The sequence below is a fragment of the Corvus cornix genome, chromosome 11 (assembly GCF_000738735.6).
Source record: "Corvus cornix cornix isolate S_Up_H32 chromosome 11, ASM73873v5, whole genome shotgun sequence".
In the NCBI taxonomy this organism is placed as follows: domain Eukaryota; kingdom Metazoa; phylum Chordata; class Aves; order Passeriformes; family Corvidae; genus Corvus; species Corvus cornix.
In genome coordinates, this window is record NC_046341.1 from 17,827,742 (window position 1) to 17,854,423 (window position 26,682).

Here is a 26,682-nt window from a genome sequence, read left to right on the forward strand (position 1 = left end):
CAATAAGAATATTGAAATACAAACCTGGCTGCCTATTAACTGGCCATTACAATTTACACACGTTGATTAAAATAAAAATCACTGAGAATTGCTGCTGTTGACTTGGCTGAAGTCAGGAATTACAGCCATAAGAAGTTTACAGTCAGGCTTCCAGTGAGCAAAATAATTTTTAGGATGGATTTCTAGGGACATATGAAAGCAGAACTCCAAAACTTTTCTTTAGATTCATCTTGCATGTCTGGGTGGTTGGCTTTGGTTTCCAGGTAAGAGAACAGGGAGTAGATTTCTTAGCTCAGTCAACTGTACAAGCAGGTGCAAATTGTGCTGGACTTACAGCGCAGCAAGAAATGTATGTGCTACACACAAAAGCTTTTAATCCCATGATGCCCAGGATGGAGTTAAAAACTGGGAATTATTGTCTGAGCGCCTATGAAATTGCAGGGAATATAAATGAATGTTAGGGAATAGGATTGAAAGCAGCCAAGACAAAGCTGATAGATTTAACTGTTAGAGACATTTGAGAGCTGGGAGAATGTACATTCTTTGTTGTGAGAGCCTTCATACTTCATTTTTTCATGGAAAGGGTGCTCAGACCTTGGCAGGGGCTGCCCAGGGAGGTTTGGAGTGGCCATCCCTGGAGGTGTCCAAGGAAGGGCTGGAGGTGGCACTCAGAGCTCTGGGCTGGGGACAAGGTGGGGATGGGGCACAGCTTGGACTCGATGGCCTTGGAGGGCTTTTCCAGCCTTAAGTGTTTTGCAAAAGTCTGTTGGATCTGGCTCAGAATCCATGGACTCCCATGCTTTACTGAAGGCATTTGTTACTTTCTTTGAGGGAATAAATAAGGAATAGGTAAAAGTCTGAGCTTAATAAGAGTATCACACAGCTTAAATGTGGCCAGAAAGGAAGAATTATGTCAATTATCTGTGTTCTTCTCCAGCAGTTCTTTGACAGCAGGACTCAGAATCTCACTGTTCAGGCTCTCAGCCTCCAGGAGTGCCCTGACTCTGCAATGTAATTGCATATACTGAGTGTACAGCGTCCTGTTGCATCCATTCACCTGAGTCTTGTGTCGTGTTTTTCCCCTACAAAGTCAGGATTTCTTTCTGGCACCGAAATCCTAAATAAGACAGAGAATTAGTGGTGTGGTCCTGTGGTGGTCCTGTGTAACAGCTGTGGAGGGAGTAACTCCCAAAGGCCCCTGTGTCAAAAGAAATCTAATAAATGAAGTGTTTTGCTTGGCTCCAGCCATTTCTGGGAAGGGAAGGGAAGGGAAGGGAAGGAAGGGAGGGAAGGGAAGGGAAGGGAAGGGAAGGGAAGGGAAGGGAAGGGAAGGGAAGGGAAGGGAAGGGAAGGGAAAGGGAAGGGAAGGGAAGGGAAGGGAAGGGAAGGGAAGGGAAGGGAAGGGAAGGGGTGTCCTTGTAGTGTAACCAGAGCACAGCTCTCCTCTCCATGCTGTCTTCTGTGGAGAGCCTTCCAGACAAATCACAAAAGCACAGGAGGTCAGGGCCATTTCTAGTTATTACGGTGTTAATTTAGAGCCATCAATAACTCAGAAAAATGCTTCCTGAATGGATCCATTTAAAGCACACATGGTCTGAAAAGATGGAATGCCCATTATGGGAGATGCATGCAGCAATAACAAAACCTCTCAAATTGTCTTTTAAACAAACAAGTATTTTGAGAAGACTTTTTGGGCATGTTTTGCAAAGAACAACAAATAACCTTTGTGGTTCACACTGAACCATTATTTCTGTTACTTCTCTTTCATAAAAAAATGAAGTGCAGCTGAGCTGAAGCTACATCACAACAATGTCAGTGACCAAGGATTCAAATTTCAAAGGAGATGTAAGCAAAGAGAAATATCATCAAAAGACATAAGTTCACAAATAAGAAGAAAATAGGCAAGTGATAGAGATAATGTGTTCTCTGCTGAAGAACAGATTTCAGGACACATAAAATGAAAGAAAGATGCAAGATTCTGGTGGTTAAATGATTCTTCTAATAGGACATAAAAGATCATTAATTGCTCAACAGAGCAATTAGTAATTGGTCCAAGAGAACATTTTTTCAAAAAACCCTTAATATTCAGGATCCCACTTGGGTCCTCAAAACTTATATAATTGCAAGTGAAACCATGAGGTTGCTATTTTGGCATTCTCCTTCCTTCAAATGGAAAATATTTCCATCCTTCAGCAACACTGAAGAACTGGAAAATAGAGGATATGGACAAAAATCCAGAAATATTTCATCACAAAAGCATGAAATCCTTCAGATATTTGGTATGATACAGGGAAGGATGTTAATTATTCAGTAGATAAGGGGTAATCTCAGACTTGTGTTGGCTACAAGTTTGGCAGCAGATGCAGTTGTCATCCAGTTCTTTTGCTTAATCTATGAAAATAGAGCTGAAATGGAAATTGATGCAGGATTAGGGGAAAGGTCAAGGTCTGTTTTCTGGCTGGTTTTTGAGATGGTGTGTCTCACTACTGACTGGGAGAAAAAATATACTTTTGACCCTTCCTCCAAGTTTCATGGGGAGCTCAATTAATTTTATGGGTTTTATTTCTAGTCTGTGGGGTCACCTCAGAAGGGGAAGGTATTGTATGAATCTCTGTGTGATGGTACTCAAAAATCAACCCTTAAAAGCTTACAAATTATGTCTTTTCCTGACTTTACACCTAATTTGGAAAAGCCATATTTAGATTCCACAACTACTCTCTCAAGACTTCACAGAGTCATGGAATCACTGAATGGTTTGGGTTGAAAGGGACCTTAAAGCCCATCCAGTGCCACCCCTGCCATGGGCAGGGACACCTTCCACTGTCCCAGGCTGCTCCAAGCCCCAATGTCCAGCCTGGCCTTGGACACTGCCAGGGATCCAGGGGCAGCCCCAGCTGCTCTGGGCACCCTGTGCCAGGGCCTGCCCACCCTGCCAGGGAACAATTCCTGCCCAATCTCCCATCCAGCCCTGCCCTCTGGCACTGGGAAGCCATTCCCCCTTGTCCTAACATTGCAAGTAAATCCTAAGTTTCTTAAGTTCCTAAGTCTTTATTATACATCTATGAATCTTTGTGAAAATTTATGGTGTATTTTTGGCTTTTTATTAGAAAAATTTGGCCATTGTATGTAAATGGGTTATTCAGTGTCCAGTGAAGTCCCTGAAGTCAGTGAAAATAGTAATGCATGTTTAGGGTTTTTTTGTTTTGTTTTGTTTTGTTTTTCTCTAGGTGTTTTGGATTTGATTAGTTGAGTCTGCTCTCTGTTACAATAGAGTTGTTCTTTCCAAGGTGAAATGTCATTGCCACCAGAGTAGAAATTCATAAAATGTGGATATTTTTTTGTTTTCTGCCCCATCCCCTGATATGTTGGATTGTTGGTTTGTTTGGCTTTTCTATTCAGCATCACGTGTGTATGAACAAGATCATCTTTGATACCCAAAAATGAAGCATTTTACATCACAAAAAGCATCTTAATCCAGACAAGTCTGTCCACCTATTTGAGTAGGCATTAGAATATTCCCTCACACTCTCAGTTTTCAGCACAAGGTGAACACAGTCTGTCACTCAGACTTGTATCATTTGTCCCCAGCAGCATTAAAAAGAGATTTCCCATTAGACTCCAGGATGCTGCCTGGCACATATAAATATTTTTCTTTTTTTTTAGCTTAAACAAAAATCTTTTCATTTTCATTATTGGAAGATTAGGACATTCAGGAATTTTTTTTTAGTTTTTTTGTGGATTTCTTCTGCCTTGAAACAAGCTCATATTCTGTTGGCACATCAATCAATTACATAAAAAGACATAAAGGTTAAAATTATCAAATTTATATAAAAACTAAAAAGATGAAAGCTGAAAAATGTAAATTCAAAGCCATTTAAGCTCAGTGACTTCAGCTGACTCTAAGTAATGTTTTTTCATCCATAACTGATATATAACCTTCATCATACATATATATAATATTTATATGTCCAGTGATCTTCATCACTCCTCTCAGTTTTCTTGTTCCTAAATAAGAAGGATTTAGTTCTTTTATAAAAAAAAATTAGTAAATCTCTCCAGAAATAAGCAAGTGGTTAGTGTTTCATTATCTGTTTCAAAGTGAAATACTGTTATGAAACAATTACCCTTTCTATTTAAGTATTTCTTAATTTCTTCCTCAAAACAGCATATTTCAGTGTTTCTGTGCAGTGTTTTTGCATTAAATAGTTTATCTTGTGGTAAATGATGCATTGCAGGCTGCCCCAAGGCAGGGATTTTTTCCCCCTCACCATTTTCTCTCTCCTTTTCCATCCTCAAGTTCTGTTAAAAGTCAACCCAGCCACTCTCCATTTTTAAAGGTTTGGATACAGAACTGAAACTTCCATTATTTTCCCACCTGTAGCAATGCTCACTCTGGAGAGCTAAGTTAGAGCTGCAGAAAAATAGGTTCATTAAATGCTATTTGCACAATAATGCACCATGAAGAACCTATTATTTTATATTTAAATTACTGTAAATTAGAGAAGAAACAGGATTAAAATATTCAGAACAGCTGCCTGGGATGGTTTCAGCTCTGCACTGAGGATGACAAGAGGAGGTGTCTGAGCTGTGCTGTGGTGCTTTGGAGCTGGCAGGAAGCTCTGTGTGATGCCAGTACCATCTTCAGGCAAGTCAGGGCATAACAGAGGAATTTCTCAAAACTAAAGGCCAAGGCATAAATCAGCCCAAAAAATCATTCATTTCACCTTGTTCAAGTGTTACACTTTGTTACAGTCAAAAATGTTGTATTTTGCCTACTCTTGAACCTACAAATGCTTGCACAGCAGTAACAGATTTTTAAATGCATGCACAGTTGAGTAACCTTAATTTTCATTTTTTTTTAATAAGGGGATTAATATTCTATTTTCAAGTACAGACTGAATGCAGACAGACTGAGGGGACAGAGCTGAACATTCCTCATCAGTACTATAATATATTAATTTAAAGTATCTTAAAATTTAACATTTACCTTGCTAAACACTGAAATCCTTTGCTGCAGGATGTACAGTAGCTAATAATTTATTTGGATTTTAAGGTGACTCTGAATTGTGAAGAAGAAACCCATCAAGAGCTGTGAAAATAAAACCACACCTGTCTGAGGAAACCCCCTCAGTGTGATTGTTGAGAGAGAACTTTTCAGCTACTTACTCTTTTTTTTTATTATCCTCTTTCCTAAACAACCAGTTGGAACTAGGATAGTTGAATATTTATTAAAATAAATGGGGCCTTGACCTGAGCCAGCACCGCGTGGGAGTGCTGCTGATAAGAATATTTTTGGAAAGCATTTGGGTAAAATGGTGATTTATGCATTTTTAGAAGGATAATTGGACAACACACTAATATTGGAAAATTATACTACATAATTTCCTGAGGACACACTAGGTTTAATTCTGTCAATTCAAATATCTCAGGTCAATTGCAGAATCAATTTTGTTTTCATGCTCCCTGTGAGGAAAGCCTTTTTCTACTTAAGGCTTTTTAATTTCTTAATATTCTGTTGTGCCTTGTCTTAGCAACTTTCTCAAGTTTCAGTAAAATGAGTGTTTAAATACTGCTTCAAGAAACAGTCTGACCTTGCCAGTCACTTTTTTTGCTGTTGCATAGTATTGGCACCTTCCAATTTCTGCTTATGACTTGGTTTTGAAATGTTCAGGGGGAGAGTTACTTCAAATTTTTGTTCTCTACCCCTCAAATTCAATATTTACTATCAATGTGCTGTGTGCTTTAGGACTTTTAGTACTCTGCATGAAAGAGAACAAGTTTTAAATATATACTTTTTTAAAGATTAACAGTAAGAAACGTTGTACGTAAACCATATTGGATCTTCTATGGCTAAGGCTTTATTCTAATTAAGAATTATGGCTATGATGGCTGTTGTTGCTGTATAAAAATGCACTGTCATTCCCTGGAGATTTAGGGAAGCTTTTCAACAGTTGGATCTTGAAGTTTTATTTTCTGTTTCAGAAAGGGAAAACTCATTTGACGCTTTCAGGCTTCAGCGATTTTGAAATTAAGCTGCTATAGAGAACTATCACAGCACTTCTTATCCATGTGGAAGCCCAGGCCAGATGATCCAAGCTGCAATTGAGGTCTCATTTCTCAGTTGCTGGTGTGTGGATTAATATGTCAGAGAGAAACTGTAGCGTCAATATGAACTGCCTTTGTAAAAGCATTTGCCAGCCCTTCCCACTGTCCACTGCAGAGCTGTTTCCTGAAATCCTGATTCATTTCTCCTGCACACCTGAGAACTCCTGGGCTCTGAAGCAACTCCATGCAAGCTGACTTGGAGCTTTTTAAAAGTTTGAAGGAGCCAGACCTCTGCTAAGGGAGTATTTTGCTTCTGTTGGCTCCCTGAGCTTTGTGTTTGAGCTCTGGTGAGGAAGATGAGGAAGTGTGTTGTCGATGTGATCCTTTCACTGTCAGTGGTTTTGGCAGCTTGCTAACCCTCTCTTCCCTACCAGCACTGCCTCTCCTGCAGCACCAATTGCGTACAAATTTGCCAGATCTCACCAGGCTGTTGTGGATAGTCCTCAATTTAGGTCTGTGTCTAAACAATGGAAATTGCAGAGGGAAGCTGGCAAGGAAGCCATCAGCTACTGCCACATCTTTGACTGGCTTAGAGGAGGACGAGGATGGGGAAGGGTCTGGAGGGGAAGCTGAATGAGGAATGGCTGAGGGCACTTGATCTGTTCAGCTGGAGAAGGGGAGACTGAGGGGAGCGCCCAGCAGGGGCTGCAGCTTCCTTGTGAGGGGAAGAGGAGGGGCAGGCACTGATCTCTTCTCCGGGCCAGGGACAGCACCGGGGAGCGGCTGCAGCTGGGCCAGGGCAGGCTCGGGCTGGAGATAGGGAGAGGTTCTGCTTCCCCCAGAGGGTGCTGGGCACTGCCCAGGCTCCCCAGGGAATGGGCACGGCCTGAGGCTGCCAGAGCTCCCGGAGCGTTTGGGCAGCGCTGCCAGGGATGCCCAGGGTGGGATTGGTGGGGGGGGGGCTGGGCAGGGAGAGGGGCTGGATCAATGATCCCTGTGGGACCCTTCCAGGTTATTCGGATATCCAGCTCATGTTATTCTGTGAGGCTGTAAAATGCTGCAGGAAGATATCGAAAACAAGGCCTATGTAGTTTCATTGGATTTAGGCTGGACTTTGAGTTTTTCATCCATATACACTAATTTAAAATTCACTTCAAACTCGGATGAATCTGGCTAACCTGTGCCAACTGTGTCCTGGACACCAGCTTTTGATATCATGTGCTTGATTCTGCTCTGTGCAAACAAGTGTGTCTTGTCCTCCTTTCTGGATAAGCACAGATGTATGTTGAGAAGTTTGGGGCCAGGCTCCCCAGGTATTTGTCTGGGCACTGCCATGTGTGGATCGTGCCATACTCTGCTCTGCTGGAAGAGAGGGAAAGGCAGAAGCAGCTGTCAGAGGGACGAAGTGGCAGCAGAACAGACATTTAAGGATCAGCCAGCACTGACCAACACTGAGGCATCAGCTCAAGCTGTGCTTTTGTTATTTAGTTGTTGCACCAAGATTAAATTATTTTGAGGATCAGGACATCTGAGACGCTGCCATGGAAATCCTGGGGCTGAGCTGGTGAGGAAACCTGGTGTGGGTGTGGGCATGAGTGTGGGAGAAGCAGCTGTGGAGGGACCTTGGTCCCAGCTCAGGTGCTGCCAGCAGCACCTTCAGAGTGGGTCCTGCAAGGCTGGAATGAGAAGTTTCCTTAAGTCAGCCTATGGGTACATGGCAGCTTCTTTCCAAAATCTGGGTGTCTTATGCCTTTGTGAGAGCAAAAGCCTCTGCCTTTAGCAGAAAGATCCCCATCTATTTTTTTAAGACCATCAGTTTCAAGCTCCTTAGATATTTATCTGTAGCTAAAAGTGACTGAAAGTAATAGGGAAATATGTCACAATTTGCCACTGCCTGGAGAAGGGATCAATGAATTTAAGATTTACAATGATTACATTGGAAAAAATAAAGCACACAGTAATTTTCAGCACTATTTTTTTGGAGCTGGTGGGAGGAGAAGGAAAAGGCCACTGTAATACTTGTACATAATGATTTACTAAAAAATAAGCTAAGCAATTGTCTTCCTCAAAATTCGCTAAGAAAGCCAAAGGGAAGAGGATAGGGGAATTTGAATGGAGAACAGTGTCTCTCCATCTTTCCACAGTGCTGGTTAAGATAAGAGAAATCTGACAGTGATGGGTGAATATTTCCATCTGGCCAAAGGTAAATGCTTTCACATTGAGAACACTTCACCTAAGGCACTCGGAGGTGAACTGCAATGACTGAAAATAAGGCTTTTGGAATAAAAATATGAAACAAGATTGACGCCCAAGTCTATGACATTACTCATCATTTAAGGTTACTAACACCATAATTTGTCTTAGAACGTTGATAGTCTTAGAATATTTCCTGATTTTAGATGATGCCATAGCTAAACTAAAACAAAGATGCCCTGAAGCCAAAACTAATTTTTCCTTTTCTCTTTTGGTTGCATTTCCCTTCTCCTGTAGAGAGGAGAGCTAATGGATGAAGCTGCAGGTTTATTTTAATACAGCTCATTAACTGGGGAAATATTAAGGATGGCTATATTCTATTTATAGTCCAAATCCAGTTCCTCAGCCATGCTGAGCAGTGCAACTACATGGAGTGCAGGGCATTTTTTTCCTAAAAAGAGAAGCACTTGAATAAAGTAAAATTTCAGAGTTCTGTGATCTGTGTGAGTATTACAAAGAGTAAGAAAAGGCTGTCCTTTGCTTTGGGTCAGTAAAAATGGGTGCCCAGTGCTGGCTGTACTTCAGAAATCCTGGATGACAGTCAGAATAGCTGCACAGCACTGGCTGTCAGAATTTATTTACCAGCAGCATTTCATATTGCCCTGGATCACTGAGACAGCAGAGGACACATCACAACTCTGAGTGGTGTTCCAGTTTAAACAGGGCTCTAAACATGTCCCGTTGCTACAGATTAACAAAAGGATTGTCTTCGGTCTAAAAAACAACCTTAAATGTGGTGTGAATCCTTCTTAGATGGAAACTAGCACAAAGAATTAAGGTATGGACTGATGCAGGAGGTATTCTTTGTCAGTGTATATTTAAATTTATCAAAAGCACCCTAATGCTGGGGAAGGTTTATTCCTTCAACAGGGTGTGTTTCTTCCCCTGTTGAAGAGAACAGGCTGGGACTTCTTTCCTGGTGTCCCTACCTGCCACCAGTGTTACAGGACTGTCTCTGGATCTCCTGGGCTCAAGCCTTGTTCTGAACAGGCAGAGACCATTGGCACTCCTGGAAAGAGTCAGGTGTCCAGTTCAGTTAATTATCAGACCTGCTTTTAGCATAAACCCTGGTTTGAAGGGTAATAGTTGGAGTCTAAATTAGCAGATCTGATGCTGAATATCTTTTTGTATGGGAGGTCTGTCTCACAGATGATATAAACTCTGCTGCAAAGCTCTTTGAAGTCACTAGAGTTTTCTGTTGATGGCAAGAATCTTTGGTCCAAGCCTTTAGAGTCAAGGACACTAGCACTCATTTGTGTAAGGGCACAATAAATCTGTGTTAATGGGCAAGTACAAGAACAGATTGTGTGATAACTGTGTGGTTTTTCTATTAATATATTCTCCCATGACTTTACATGTTGTTTCATTAATCTAAATCTTCCTTAACACCACTTCTAATCTAGTCACCAGGCACTGCAGTAATGTCTAAACACAGAGAAAAGGCAGTCAAGTATTTGGTTGTTTCATTAAATGCCTATTGCAGTTCTTGGTCATGAAGGTATCTTAGTTAAAACCAGTCCTAATTCAAATAAATATTCTGTGGAAATATTGTGAAAGCTCTGATTAATTTAGCAATGGAATGTTTGTTTAATCAAGGTATTGCAGAGATACTTTTACAAAGCCTGATAAATTACACTGAAATCCAAGGTGGTAGCAGCTATAAATGATAGCAACCTAAATATTCAAATGCTGTTATAAGAGACATGTATACAGAAAATAAGTAGAGCTGTTTCCTTTTTCAAGCCACTAAAACTGTTATTTAATGCAAATGAATTATACAAAGTTCTCAAATGTGAAACTAAATTATTTTATGAATAAACATTTTTAATCATGAGAAAAAACTGTCTAGACTAAAATTCATTGTGATGAATATTGTGATGATACAGAGAACAGAAGTGATGACTCTTGCTATAAATGCTCACTAAATATGCAAAGAATTATTTCCTGTTGTATGTGTGAATGCCTTTGAAGAAATGCTGAAATTCAAAGTTTTAGTGTCATGTGCCAAAGCAGGGCTTTTTTTCGGTCTTTTAAAATGCAGACTTGCACTAGAACTTTAATTCATGGTGTGAAATTTTCAGAGTTTCAGATACAAACTCTCTCCTTTCTTTGTAGCCTCTACAATACAGCTGTGAGGTCATTATTGCTCTTGCTCTGCTTCTCCTAATGACCCTGAGCTGCTGCAGTCCTGCAAAACAAACTTATAATAAGTAGAGGCTTGTCAGAAGAGTAAAGGAAAATAATTTTGTTAAGCAACTCAGGGTTCTGTAAATCACACGACTTGGCCAGGCTGCCTTTCGAACAAGAGGGGAATATTCCTGTTTTTATCCACCAAGCTCCTTCTTGTTCTTGCATAAGACCTGGAGCTGCTGCAGAGAGCCCAGGAGGCAGCAGCATGGTCAGAGGGATGGAGCAGCTCTGCTGGGAGGAAAGACTGTGAGAGTTGGGACTGTTCAGCCTGCAGAGGAGAAGCTTTGGGGTGAGAGTTTGCTTTGGTCCCAGCAGTACTTGATAAGTGTTTTTTATTTGGCCCACAAGTTTTCCCACTCTAGTTCTTCCTATTTTCTCCCTCATCCCACTGTGGGGGTGGAGGACAATTAGCAAGATACTAAAATACCTGAAGTTACCTCTCTAGTCCTTATTTTCTGGTACCAAAACTTTCTTGGCATTTTTGGCATTTTAACTCATATATAAATTGAATTTAAATACATTATTCTGATAGAAAATTTGAAAATTCATGGAATCAGGAGTTATTTTGTTGTCAAAATCTTCCTTGTGCAGAGGGGAATTTGGGGCTCCTCTTGTTTGTGTATTCTGTCGACCTGGTGAGATGCAGCATAGGAACTCCTCATTCCCATTAGGGGAGAAGGTCTGCCTCTCTTCTCAGTGATTAATTCAGTCTGAGCTACAATTCCATGGAATAGGAGGAATTGTTGTTCACCTCCAGCCCAGAGGAGCCTCCAGCCTGTTTCAAGTCTGCAGGCAGTACTGCTATGTAAAATTGCTCCATAAGAAGTAGAACAAATCAACGGAGCAGGAAGAGGCCAAAGCAACTGAAATTCCAGTTATTTTTTTTTCTTCCACTTTATCCCTTGCTGATAGCAATTGTGAACATTGCAGGAGTGTGCAAATACCTGACAGGGGTAGAAAGGAAGATGGAGCCAAACCCTTCTCAGTGGTATGGAGTGGAAGGACAGGAGGTAATCTGAGCAACCTGAAACACAGGAAAGTCCACCTAAACCTAAAAAAAACCCCTTTTCACCGTGAGGACAGCCAACCTGGAAAAGGTTGTCCAAAGGGGATTTTGGGTTCTCCATCCTTGGAGATACCAACCTGCTCTGTCTGACCCTGGTCTGGGCAGCAGAGTGGATTAGAAACTCTCCAGAGGTCGCTCCCAGCCTTGCCCAGGGTGTGATCCAGTGGTGGCCCCTCCAGCAGGTCCACACCTGTGAACAGCAGCACAGAAATAAAAGAAGTAAATATAGTGCCTGCAATTAATGCAGGACAATGTCATTAATGTCCATAAAAAGCCATCTGAAAGTGCCTGAAATGATGGCTTGTGAAAATAAATTGCATTCCAATCACCCAGCTGCAGACAGTTTCAGCAAAAACATTGCTGAGCTGCTATGTGGGTTGATGGTGCTTCCACTGGCCACGGTTTGCAGACCTCCTATTAATTTCTCAACTGAGGCCGCATAGTCATTCATCTTTAGAAAAGCTATTGCAAGGATTTATGGAAGTATAATATGAAAATAAGACTAATGGATTACCTGGAAAGGGCACTAATGTTCCTGTTACTCGCAGCATAAATCAGAGGTCAAATGGTCACTCACCTCAGCATGGCTCAGGCTCCCTCATGCCCTCATTCAGCTTCTGTTACCTGTTTTCAGAAATGAGACAAAGTACAAATTCCTGTGGCCTGAACATGAGAATGTTATCAAAAATAACAGCTCACAGAAGGACTGGAACAGAGGAAGGCAAATACACTGAAGAGAATACCTCATGTCTTCCCGTGGGTTTGATCACCTGGAGGAAAATGCTTTTCTTGTACACAACAGCATTTTGTCAAAAATACTTTTTGTTGTGAGACAGTGGAGCAGCAAGAGTTTCAATAAAACAGCTACTAAGAATGTTTTGCATTCCTGGGAAGCAACTAAAATACAGAACATAGCTGATAGGAGTATCACGGTGGTAGAAAAAGGATGAAGCACTCCAAATCCCAATTGGGTGAATCAGAAGAGATTCCTGAAGCAGACTTTATTCCAGGTCTGCTGTACATTAAATTGTTGTAATTATGCTGGTCTTGTGCTTTGTAGAATGACAAGAATGAAAATAGTTTGATCATTTATTTTATAGAGATGAAAAACTGCCTCCAGTTTTATGTCTCTTTTGTTTCGATGATTTTGAGGGGTCGTTGCTTTGTGAGTGCACCAAGGGAAGACTGGTTCCAACGTTACAGAAATCCAGCCACCTCTAAGGTGAAATGCAGCCACAGGAACAGTGATTAGCAAAGCCACAAAATGATTGTTGATGGGGAGTTTAAGAGTATCATTAAAAAACAGGAGATGTGTGATGGTAGTTACTTCAATTGCAAGGAGAGCCAAGCAATCACAGAAGGCAAGAAACTTCCTGAGCAGGCTTCAGTTTTCAGATTTCCTGTGAGAAAAATGCCTTTATAAAGAATCTTTGAGATATCCAGGGGAAGAAGTAGCAGGTTAACCTGGACTCTGTGTGGTGTAATTTTACCTGTATATCACTACATTTCCATGAACAATGCTGTGTGTCCTTTGATGCCTGCAGAGAGCACTCCTCCCATCTCCAGATCAGGAATTATCTCTCCTGACAACAGCTTGTCAAGCAACTCTTCATGGCCCCTTCATGTAAACTGAGCTATTAGTTTGCTTCTTGGAAAAATAAGTAGTTCAGTAAATAAATATTAGGTGCTTCTATTTCTGGAAATTTCCTTGGAGATCTCATCTTAATGTTCTGTGAGCTTCCAAGTCACTTTGTTCATTACATATAAACACCCTGCACACACATCCAAGGCTGTTCTAACTTCAGGAGATCCTTGTTCTAATAACAGGATTATTGATTATTTGTTGGTTATCCTTTTGACTGTCACATACACATTTCCAAATGCTCTTGCCATTTCTGCAGCTGTGAGTTATCCAAAAGGTCCTTTTTTAAACAGACTCAAAAAGATTAAAAATGTAATTCTGCAAAGGACTATGAGATTAATGCCATAAAGTTGGTATGGATCTGTAATTTTACATGTTGAAAGCTTTAATTCTATATTTTTCAAGTATTATTCTAAATTTGACCTGAAATTAAAATAATCTCCCCCCAAAAAAGGTTAAGCTCCTTCATCTTGAGTTATAGAATAACAGAATGGTTTGGGTTTGGAGGGACCTTATAAGCCCATCCAGTGCCACCCCTGCCATGGGCAGGGACACCTTCCACTGTCCCAGGCTGCTCCAAGCCCCAATGTCCAGCCTGGCCTTGGACACTGCCAGGGATCCAGGGGCAGCCCCAGCTGCTCTGGGCACCCTGTGCCAGGGCCTGCCCACCCTCCCAATTCCTTCCTAATCTCTAACCTAAACCTACTTTCTGTCAGTTTGAAGCCATTCCTCCTTGTCCTGGCACTCCAGGCCCTTGGAAACAGATTTGTCATATTTCTGTTCTTTGGATTGTAGCTAAAAGCAGCAGAGTCCATAAAAAAAAAAAGAGTCATCAAGATGGTCTTGATAATATTAAAGTGAGGAGTACCAGTCAGAGAGACTTTTCTTATTAAAATTCTTAGATGTGGCAATTTACGTAGCTCAGTGTTCCTCCATGCTGTGCAGGTAAAAATTTTCAGCCCCAGATGTATTGATTTTTAAATTTTTTTGATTTGGTACAAACTCGCTATTGTACTGATGTTTCTAGCAAGGTTATTATTATTCTGATGAAATCATTTTCATTCTGGGAATATCACTTAGTGATAAATCCTATGCCATTTAAATAATCATGAGTCTTTTGAGAAAATAATTACAATATAATGATTTCTACAGAGAGCAATTTAAATTTTGATCAGAGGTTATCGGGGTCAAACATGATGTATTGCCTATCAGCATTTTCCTGATATGTCCAACCAGGAGGGATTTCTTGCTCCATTTGCTAATTTTCTTTATTTTTTTGAAACATTTTCATTTAAGATTAGGACAATTTCTGAAGTAGGAACTGCTTTTCCTTGTCAAACTGTGACTGATACTGATGTATGAGGGGTTTGTTTGCTTTTCAGGAAGGTATTCTATATTCACCTGAATATTGATGAGGCTTTTACCAGTGGCTTTAGAAGTATCCAATTTTTATTGCCAGAGATTTTTTTTTCTTATTTAAATATTTGCCTTTCTGAAATTCAGGCAGCAGTGAAATTTCTACAAGTGAAACAATTAATCTCTTCTTTGGTCAACAAATGCATAAGAGACACTCCAGGAAGTGTGAATTCAATGCATGGCATTGGTCTTTTATTCATTTCTACACTCATACTTCCATCAATGGGAATCTGATTTAAGGCTTTCATTCCCCCGAAGTCAGGAGAACTCAAGGCCATGTGTTTAAAGCTAAGCAGTCTGTTATTTGCTCCTCAATGAAGGAAAAATGTGCATTTTCAGATGTTTTCAGATGTTAATTTTTTTTACCCTATTTTTAGGGAAAGCAGATACACCATAAGCTTTCTTCTGCTTGCTAAAGGCAGAGCAAAATTTTAGCCCAAGGATCACTTTTTATGACTGTGAAGGTCAAGGTACTCTGAGAAATTTCCTTTCTTGTTATGAAACCAGTCAGAACTGGGAAACCTTTTTCTTCAAGTTGTGTATCTCAGAATCCCAGAATGATTCAGTTGGAAAAGCTTTCCAGGACCATCCAGTCCAAGCTGTGCCCCATCCCCACCTTGTCCCCAGCCCAGAGCTCTGAGTGCCACCTCCAGCCCTTCCTTGGACACCTCCAGGGATGGCCACTCCAAACCTCCCTGGGCAGCCCCTGCCAAGGCCTGAGCACCCTTTCCATGGGGAAATTCCTGCTGCTGCCCACCCTGAGCCTCCCCTGGCCCAGCCTGAGGCCGTTCCCTCTCCTCCTGTCCCTTTATGTCTTAATCAGCAGCACAGACTAGGTAGAAAATCAGTGTAGGACCCAACAGAATCTTGTTTCTTGTACCATTGGTAAATAATGATATCCCAGAATACTTATGATGTGCTGATAACTCCTGATTTATGTCAAATAGGCAGCCTTGGTTCCCTTTAATAGAATTTTTTTTCCTTACTCATTTCTTTTTGGTCCAGAAAAGTTTCACAAGAACAACAACCAAACAAGCATTTGGAGAGGAAATATGAAGTGAATTCTTGCTTTTTGACTGAAATCCCAAACCAGCACCTGCCTTGTGAAGAGATGTAAATTTATTTATTATTTATGTAAATAAATGTGAACACAGTAACCAGGTGTTTAAAAGTTCATATTAATTGCTAAAAACAAACAAACAAACAAAAGATGGATTTCCCAAAAGAGAAAATAATAACATGTTCATGCCAAATTAGGGGACATTTTTCAGTTATTTTAATGGAAAAAATGCCAGGAGGTTTGCAATCTTTGAAGCCCCTTCCAACCCAAAGCATCCTGTGATTCTATGAAATGTCCTGGTCCTGATTTGGTTCTGGACATCAAAAATATTTCTGCCCTTTGGCTACTCACAAGTCTTAATTATCTGGTAACTGATTTATATTTTGTGTCCATGGATTCATTAAAGCAGCTTCTCACATTCAGACGTGGGCAGACTGTTCAGATGTATATTTTATAGTTTAGCAGACCTCTCTTGCCTGAAATTACCTTTTCAAGTTTATCATATGCTTACCCTAATGACTCTGCCTTGATCATATGAATTTCTGTGTGGCTGGATTTCTCTTGGTATGCAATCTGCATTCTTGAAGAGATGGAAAATTTTCTCTTTCCCTCAATAGTTTGCTGCTGTTATTCTATCACAGTCACTGTTAAAGCCAATTGTTTTTAACAGCTTTTATTTGCCAGCCTTCACTTTTCATGTTGTGCTGTTCTTTGCTTGGTTGTAGAGCCCTTTTGTAACTGATATTTTCTCCTCATAAATGTGCCTCTACAACAACAATTTTAATCACTTTCAATCTTCCTTTTGCAAAGCTGAGTAGATTGAACTCTTTCAATCTTTCACCACAAGGATTTTTCTGCAATGTTTATATAACATTGTCTCTCTCTGAGCCTTCTCCATTCTCCAAGCACAATTTTAAACATGGGAACACCCAATCAACAAGAAATATTCCTTGGCAGAGGAGTAAAATGTTTTTTTTTTCCTTTAGGTTTGCACTGTGAATTGCTCAATCAGTGTGACATTAACATAAGGACCAGGCAGGGTCTGTCTTTCCCGAGGTGTTCCCTTTCCATTTGTATTTCTTGTATTTCCTGCCCATGGATGCTCAGCTCTGTTAAAATGCATCTTGTATGAATTGGGCAGTTTTGTCAGACGTCAGGATTAACCTGTAAAAAAACCCTGTTGTAGTTGTTTGCCATTTTGCTGCTTTTTGTGTACCCTACTCATTCTGTCAGTGGTGGCCTAGATGTTTCCAGGTGGCAGTAACTAGAATAAAGTCATAAAAAATAAAGCCAACCCACCTCTTCACCTCTTCTCTTAGCACAGAGACTGGAAGAAATAATGCCTGCACAAACATAAGGCTTTAGGAGATTTTTATGGGAGAAGCAGTGTTCCTCTTCCTTCTAGATCTGGAGGATGAAAAACCTGGTAAAAAGTCTAGTCAGGGCTTACCTTCTCAGGCAGGTTCTCAAAACCCAGCAGAAAACAGGAAGAAGCAGCAACCTGATTTCAAAATCTTTTGCCAAACATGGGTAGAGAATTTTATCTCCAGTTTTATCTACTAAACCACTGTTTCCTCATTTGAATTTTTCATCTGATCAGCTTTCTCAAGGCATTCCTATCAATCTTTCCAAGTGAATTACACATCTGGATTTCCCATTGCACTCTTCTCTGTAATGTTGCATTTTTCTTCTACTGAATAAACTTCTATGCAAAATCTTAATTTTGCCTTGGGCAATTCATTCTCTGATATGCAAATATTGTAAATAATGCAAAACTTGGGACTTGTGGATTGTGTGGGGGTTTTTGTTTGTTTTTTTTTTTTTTTTTTCTTTCTTGATTCATTCAAAGATAACACTCAGCAGCTTTTATGTTGGAAGCCCTTTGCTGAATAAACCTTTGCAGGACAATCCTGTCCCTAGGGTAGAAAATTTCCAGCTGAGTTATGCATCCAGAAGTGTAACAAGTGCTGAAATCTGAGGAAATCTGTGGTTAGGTGGTGCTCTGTTGATGTTTCAGCCTCCTCCACTCTGTGTCCCTAAAGAGACAGTTATTGATCTGCTGACATCTCAACCCTATGGATAATCTTCCCATGCTCTGCTGGCCAGGTAAGAGTTTTGGAGACAGACAAAGGTGAAACAGCAAAGCTGCCATCACTGTAGAGAGAGCCCTTTGTAGCTACAGGAGAGAAGAAAAAATCAGCTTCCCAGCTAATGAACTCTTTGCTGAACAATTAGGCCTTCAGAATTGGGAATAGGTTTTGATTTTTTATGCAGTGAATCCAAATAATATTATGTATTTAGGAGGAGATTACAAGGTTAGTCATTTGAGTACACAGTGCTGTTGCTCTATTTTGGTTTGCAAAGAAATTTTTAATGTGATTTAAAATTTTAAAATAAATGTCACTAATCTGTGAACTTGTGTTCTGAGTTTCCCTGGTCACTCTAACCAGTGCTGCCTCAGAACTTTTTCCAGAGCACTCTGCAGGGCCAGAGAGCAAGGAACACATAAACACATTAAGTCGGAATATGAGATACAAATTTAATCTGAGACTCTTGTGTTGTGACACATCTTTGTGTGGCAGATTGAACAAAACCAACCCAAATCGACATCTCAGTCTTTAATTCTTCTGCCTGTCTATTGAATATTGTTTGTAGCCAATTAGTTGTGGTTACCTTCACTGTGCTGTTCTAGAAGCACCATGTTCTCCTTGGTCACATGAAAATATTCTTTACCACTGTTTCAGTTTATGGGGTCAGGTTAAAATCCTGTGACATTCAAATCCTGACTTTGCTCTAGGGACAAATGAAGGGTGATTTAGTTTGATTATTTATCCATCAGCAGCCAGATTTCAGCCACTGCATCAGCTGAGGTTGTTACCAGGGAAGGTTTTAGGTGTATGACATGTAATATGAATAATCTAAAGTAGAATCCAGGGAATGCCATTTGGTCTTCCATAGGCTTTCAGCAGGAATTTTAACCTTTCAGTCAACCTCCAATGACCCAGTCTCTATAATGAGTTAATTTCTTTATTCAATTTCTTTATTTCAATTTCCTCAGCATAGAAATGTATGGTATGCCCTAAACCAAACTCTAATGAAATAATTATATACATACTGGATCATATACTCAAATAATGTTAAAGTCTACATGCACAGTTACCTTAGAATTGAAAGAACTGTTGCCTAAATAACATTTCCTTTTTTGAGGTAAATGATAATTAAGAGATTTAACTGGACTGATTCATTGATGAAAAGAAAATTACCATGAAGCCAAGATTCACTTTGAGATGAATAATTAGAATTGACAACTGTGATTTTTTTTTACCAGTGTAAGTTGCATTTTTTGGATGAGGCTGAAATTGCTTATAGCGGGTGCTTATGAAACAGTTGGCACTTTGTGTAGCCTTGCTATGCGTGAGCTCTGTTCCTTGGAATATCTCCAGGAACAAGGTATCAGCAAAAGTAACTTGTCTCTAATTCCCATATTCTAGCACATAAAATACTAATGTGTAGTGGGACTGCACAGACAGCTTCTAAATGCAGTGTTGGCTACACTGAGTTACAAGGAGCAGGTACAGAGCTCTCCAGAAACTTGAAGCTCAAAGGATTTCAGGATATTCCTCTCTTAATGGCCACTGGAGTTTAATTGCCAACACAAAAGCTGATGATCCTTTGCCAAGATCCTTTTAAGCGCATAAATGAGATCCATGAGAGTTGGGCTAGGCCACAGGGGTCTGGGACAGCCTCAGTGCAGAGGATTACGGGTTGGATGTGTTACAGAAACCTGTGACACACACCTAGAGAGCACCTTTTGCATCTACAGCAGCTGTGCAGGGAATTCCCAAGGCCTTTTAAGTTATACGTGGTCACTTAAGTCTTCACTATCACAGAATCCCAGAATCATTAAAGTTGGAAAAGCCCTCCAAGGCCATGGAGTCCAGCCTGTGCCCCATCCCCACCTTGTCCCCAGCCCAGAGCTCTGAGTGCCACCTCCAGCCCTTCCTTGGACACCTCCAGGGATGGCCACTCCAAACCTCCCTGGGCAGCCCCTGCCAAGGCCTGACCACCCCTTCTGCCTTTTGTACAAAAGGAACTTTTTGTATTAAAGACATTCTTGTACCTCTGTTATCACTTGTCCTGTTCCTGTGCCTGGAAAATTTCCTTACCCTGGTTTGATTCAAATAGTCCCCAATTAAAAGAAAATGTCAAAGCTGCTGATTCTTTCTCTCTTCTTCTTCCATCCCCCTTTTAATCTTCATCTTCTGCATGATGCTCTTTGTTTTCCTCTCCATCACACACAACTCCTGTTTCTTAGTATTTTCAGTCATTTCTGTTCCATATCTATTCATCAGCAAGAGGTAGGAAAGAATAAATGGAACCGTGTCTGTTTGGAGCTGTGTAGATTCAAGTTTTAACAGCATTCCTGGTAATTTATTTTCTGTGAGACCATTGCTCATTTGTCAAATTCAACTGAACTGCTGGATGGACAAATAGATGCTGCAATTACAGAGAAAACAGAGCGTTGTCTCCTCCTTTCCTGGTGACTGAGTAGCAAATTGTTTCGACTTTTTCCTCTCCTCCTCTTCTCACTATAAAATGAAAGCAGGAAAGTGTAGCTCCTTTGACAGGCTTCAAGAACACCACTTCAAGTCCTTCCTATTTTAATTATTTTTTTATCTAATAATACAGAGATTGCTGAGTAGTATCAATGAATTACTCTAAAAATTGTCAGCTTTAATGCATTGTTGTACACACTTGCAATAGCACCACGATCCAGTCAGACACTTAGATTTAAGCTAAATTCTAGCCCATGTCCAACGTGGGAAGAGGAAGAGTGATTCCCAGGAAGAAAGTTAAACTTCCAAACAAAAAATTCAATATTTGATGAGCTTTCTGACAAAGATTAAGTGTATTTTTAATACAATGCTAATGATCATAGCAGAGCAGGGCCGTAATATATCAAAATGTAGCAGAATGGAAGTCCTGCAGGTTGGTATAATGAGAACTATTATTGTCACTTAGAAGATTGAACTGTTTCATTTAAGCAGTTCTGAATGCCAAAATGCTGAAAGTAAAATATCAGGAGTTGTTAACTGTAACAATTTTTAAATCAGGATCATTAAACAGAAGGATTACTGCAGGAGCTGGTGATGAAAGCTGTGGCAATAATGCATCCATTTAGCAAGCATTCAAGTTGTAGCAAAGAACATGAGTGTTAAAGTTAACAGTTCATGAATTAGAAAATTTTACTTCAGTCTTGAGCATTTTCCACTGTTTTTGTGTATGACTCAAGCAGTCTTTATTGGCAATGTGTGCTCAATATACCATGGTGGGGTGGGAGCTGCTGTGCAGAGGAGGAGAAATTATACGTTCTCACAGGTCCAACTTTTTTCTGCAGTGAACTGAAAATAAATTAAAAAGAAAATACAAAGCACATCCCCAAAACCTCCTCTGTTGTTGCTCTAATTTTGTTACAAGTTTATGAAGCTGTCAAAACAAGGCACTGTCCATAAAGTTTAGAGTTTTGTGGCCATTTGCTCCTGTTTTGCTGAGTTTTGTATTTACTTCCCAAGATTTGATGTGTTAGACTAATGGCTACAGAATTGCCTTTCTAATCAAAGAAAAGCTCAATTTCTTGTTAAAAAAGACTTCTGCTTTTGGGTGTCTTGCTTGCTATACAGCTCCATGCCACAGATCATGTAATTCCAAATCACTCTGTGGGAGGAAATTATTAAAGGGAAGATGCAGCCTGCATAATCAAGGACATAAAAAGCTGGGTTTAAAAGGATTCATTCCAGAAGGCTCTTGAGGTTGTGTGGGCTTCCTTAACAAAATAATTTCTCCATCCTTGCTCCTGTCCCTTCCCTCTGCCTCTCTTTTTTATTTTGTTCTATTTTTTTAAGAAAATACAGTAAATATTCTAAAGTACAATGAAAGCATTACACTGTGTTTAGGACATTCAGGCTTCCTTGTGTAGAGGGGCTTGGGATATTTGAAATAGCCATGAAAGTGTAGCAGAAACATTCTGTATGTTGGAAGCTTCCATAGAGGAAGCAAGATGTGATCTTACAAGTCAGAATGAAAAGGAAAAAAAAAAAAAAAGGGGGGGAAAAATCTGACAGTGGCCCAGTAAAATCTATAACAGGTTATCAGGAGAACCAAAGAAATCAAAATAGAAAGAAGGGAATGAGTTGGAATGAGTTGTCTGGGAAATATGACAAATATTCTCGGGAGACTTAACAATGTGTCCAATTAAGAATCATTTTTGGTGTGCTATGAAAGCATCCAGGAGTCCCAGCACTCTGTTGCCATCAGCAAAGAGCAAAGTGCTGACCCCAGAAAGGATTCCCATCCAGTTACGTGCCCAGGAAACAGGGACACACTGGTTCAAAAAAACGAGGGAACCACTCCAGCTTGCGCTTGGCACTACTAAAACTTATCCAAAGGAAAATTTCCAGTTAAAATCTAGATTCCAAGTAATGCCTGCAGAGCACAGATGTGAATCTTGCAAGGGTGAAGTAGAATGATGATTGAAAGTAAAATGACTCTGCTGTCTATAATGTTTTCCTTTTCATATTTACTCTTATACTTGGAATAATTATCCATAACATATGTAAATCAAATGTTGTTGAATGTACATAGACTCCACAAGCAAACAAATTCACTTTCAAGTGAAGTCTCAACTTCCCTTTTTCCTATTCCAATTGAGAACATTTATAGAGTTATGAGCATATAAAGTCTGGAAAGTGAAGTACAGGCACAGGCTGTACCACAGAGTGTCTCTTTTTTCATTAAAAGAATGAAGTCTTGTCAGTGCCATTTATGACTTTATTTAAGAATGTACAGCTGGTGCTTTTGAGGAGAATATGTAAATGATGGATTCTTTATAGGTTCAGTATTAAGTAAATACAGACTGCTCCGGCATCATCCTATTTGATGCTGCTGAAAGGAACTAATCAAATAGTCTATAAATATCTGCAGTGTCCTTTTCCCTAGGAGGAGCAAGTTACTTTCTGTGAAATTAATTTCCATATTGTGTGTGCTAAACAGACTAAGTGACAGCTCTCCTTTCAAATGTGTCGTGTCATTACCTAGCAAACAAGTTTTGCATCACTGAAATTTAATATGGGCATCGATTTATAAATAGAGGGGTCAGTGGTCTGATAAACCATCTCTGGATCATAACAATGAAGCATTCTGCTTCTTATCCTAAGGATGGAGGGAGGTGAAAAGCTGCAAAGTAGCCAGTCTGATCACTGTGACCATTCCTATGAGAATCTGCATCTTTTTCTTTTGTATTATGTTATTCCTAGAATATCCACAGGCAAAATCCAAGCTCTACTATGCCTTAAAATATAACCCTCTTCAGCTCAACAGGCAAAAAAGGCAACTTCCTTTATTGTTTAGTGTCCTACGGCTGTGTTTGTTAGGGAACACTGGATCTGATGCTGCCCAAGATGGGGAAAAAAGGGGTCCATTTTTAGCTGCTTTCTGTCCTGGATTCCTGCAGCTTTCAGTTGGGTTTGATATCTGAAAAAAAGGCATGTGAGTATTTTAATGCTTTCTTGACTGAGCAAGGAACAATCCTGGATAGCTTTTCTCCTGGCCTGCCCTGTTGGAAGGGTGGAATCTTTGCATGACACTGACTGATTCCCGACTAATGGGACCTCGGGGAAGGCACCTCCTGCCTGAGAGCAGCACTTACCAAAGAGAGCAGGCATGGAAAACACATCCTTGCACTGCTTTCCTGACCTATAAACTCACTCACTTTGGGTTCCCAGCAGGTACTGGATTATTTTCTGCTGGACTGTGGACATAAAGACACAAATTCTTTCATACTTAGGTTGCCAGTGGTATTATTTTACTTTTGAGTCCCAAGTTGAACCAGCTTGAACTGACAGCAAAATATAATTTATTCCCATATTGTGCATGCTGTACGTGTTTGGATGGATGACTCATTTTGAAAATCTGAAAAGAGAGTTCATTCTGTCCTAATTTAAACCTACTCATTTTGCAAACTCTCTTTTACACCCTTGTTCTTTATAAGAAAATATCCCATCTTAGAACAAAACCTCTTAAATTATCAGAAAGATTAGACCTCAAAAAACTGTAAGTTGACAACTAATCTATGGATAAAATTCTCCAAATACTTAATATGGTTGTGCAGCATCTTATTGTTTATATTTTTGACAGGTAGGGTGGCCTTTCCAATGGTTTTCACTACATTTCACATCCTCCCTTTAAAAGGCACTTTATTGTCATCCAGGTGTAGGTTATGTGCCTGCTCAACTAAAACATGACTGTAGTTTAATTCTAGCAGTGATGAATTGCTGGAGTGAATTCATGCAAACAGGGAAATAGAAATTAAATTCATCACACTATGAAAACCATTCCTCCCCACGTAAGTTAGTAGCTTTACTGCTAAAATCAATTTGTTTTGGAAAATTATGCAAAAATTCTCAAAGGACTTAGGTAGATGATTTATTATACTCTTACTGTTTCATAATATTAGAAAATGAAATTTATTCACACAATATTAGATGGCATAAGCTGAGAGATTTAGTGACAATTTCTGATTATTACAATTAATCTAGGTTGTCTGTGGTGACAGAATTCCCACAATGTGCAGGACATAATATTTATGAGAGATGCTTTTTATTAAACTGTACACAAGTGTTCTTCATTTGAATAGAACAGATCAATTACTTCTCTATTGCAAGGCCTTTCAATTGTTCTAATAATCTCTACTGAAATTCAGTGTTTATATGAAAACCGTTTGTTTTCTGAATTCTTGGAATATCAGAACTTCACAATGCCCTCAGAAAATAAACAGCTCCTCAGATTTTTTAAGCAATCTAAGTGGGAGATATTTAAAATTACTTTAGACATCTTGTTCAGGGTTCTAAAACTCAGTTTGTAGTTCGTTCATGCGAAGAGTCCTGCAGCTGAAATCACCGGTGTTCCTGTTAAATGCACTCGGCTATCACTTGATGGGATCTAAAGAAATACAAAAATACCATGCTAGAGATACTGGGGGTGAGGAGACAGGGAGTGGAAAATAGAATTCAGTCAAGTAATTCATGTCGGGGCAATAAATCATAGAGCCAGAGAAATACATTAAAGATAATAAATAGGCATGTATAAATTTTACATCTTAGTTATGGAATGCTGGGCTGGACAATACAAATTGTACATATGTTTGCACAAGCTCTTTTTCTGTGTCCCTCCCTGGGTATTAACCAGTTCTAGCAAGTCCAGAAGGTTTGTCCTCTGTGAGGGGCCTCTGCCCATTTGCCTGCACAGGTTTAACTGGACAATGGGCCCCAGGCAGAAAAGCCATCACCCCAAAGGGAAACAAACTTCACAGAGCTCAGCTTAACCAGAATGCAATTAAAAATATAAAACAAAAAGGGACCAAAATATTGCTTGCCATATTTCAAGATCTATTGCAAAGAGAGATCCCAGAATCACAGAATCGTTTGGGTTGGAGGGAACCTTAAGGCTCATCCCATCCCACCCCTGCCACGGGCAGGGACACTTTCCACTATCCCAGGCTGCTCCAAGCCCCAATGTCCAGCCTGGCCTTGGACACTGCCAGGGATGAATTTTGTTCCTTTCTCCTAGTAAATCATAATCCCAATGAACTGTAATAACTTTTTGAAGAGGGAGATGCAAAACAACTTTTAAAGTTTCTACCACCGCCCCCTTTAATAATTTCCTTTCAGAAGATAACTTTTGACATGAATAAAATACATCATGCAAAATATTGTGAACTTGAACATTCATGTCAGTTTTAAGCACCAGACAGCTTGTCTGTGTTACCTCAGAAGTCTCTAAATATCTTTATGTGAAGAATACCAAATTAGTGTTTTCAGACAAAATTTAAATATTTGTTTTAACCAACGGTATCAGTTTTTAAAAAAAAGTCTCCTATGCCCGAACTGTCTTACATTCACTAACCTGTGTCTAGGCGTGCTGCACTGAGTCAGGGTAGCAGAGTTCTGATGGGCGAGTGAAGCTTTGTGAACGCTAATTATAATGTCAGTGGGCTGACAAGAGCCCCAGGCCCCAAGGGTGATGTTATATGGTGCCAGGTGACAAAACTTGGTGACCCTGGAGATGGCCCCTTGAATTGGCCACTGAAGCTGGCAGGTTCCAGTGTGGTTCCCACCTGTGTTCATAAACCTTGATCTCTAGAAGCTTCATTGTGCAAAACTTAGAACTCTGGGTGTCCACTTTCATATCTGTTGTTCCTCTCCAGGTGTCCTCTGCATCAGGAATATTTCAAATCCGTGGATGCAAGGTATAAAACCAGACTGGGACAGAGGCGCAGAGTATTCCAAGTAACAGTGACCTTCATATAACCATTTTTATAGAAGTGATGTCGTCAGGTACCACATGGTTTGCCCATCTTCTTTATATCTCCCTCTGCCCAAGTGCAGGAGCACTTTTGGGAGGCCCCTTCCACTCAGCAAAATTTGGAGTACTCTAATTCCAACAGCAGTATTGAGGTACTCCACAATGTTTGCTGATTTAAAAGGATTTTCTCTCAGCCCTTCTTTCCCTGAATAGTGTTCTGCAAGCTCCCAGAGTTTGTGTAAATAGGCACTGACTAATCGTGTATTCACAGTGGGAAATTTAGAAATTACTGTGTAGGGAAAACCATATGGAAAAAACTACTTTTGTAATTTATTTTTAATGAGAGAGTCTTTTCCTATAATCAGAAACTGTCTGACAAAATATATAATATGATGCCTGACAAGGGGTTGTCTTTTCTATTTTACATCTTTTCTATCTTATGTCTTTTCTATTTTATGTCTTGTCTTTATGTCTTTACTCCTTGAGTTTTTTTCTAAGGTCAGATTTTTTGTCCTTTGAATCTTTTTATTGGCATATTTCTGTCCAGGTTGTGGCTTTAACATTTATAAAAGCTGCTGTATTTTAATATCCTCTTTCATTTTGTACCAATGGGGTCCACCTTGACAAAGCACTTGTGCTTCTATGATTCAA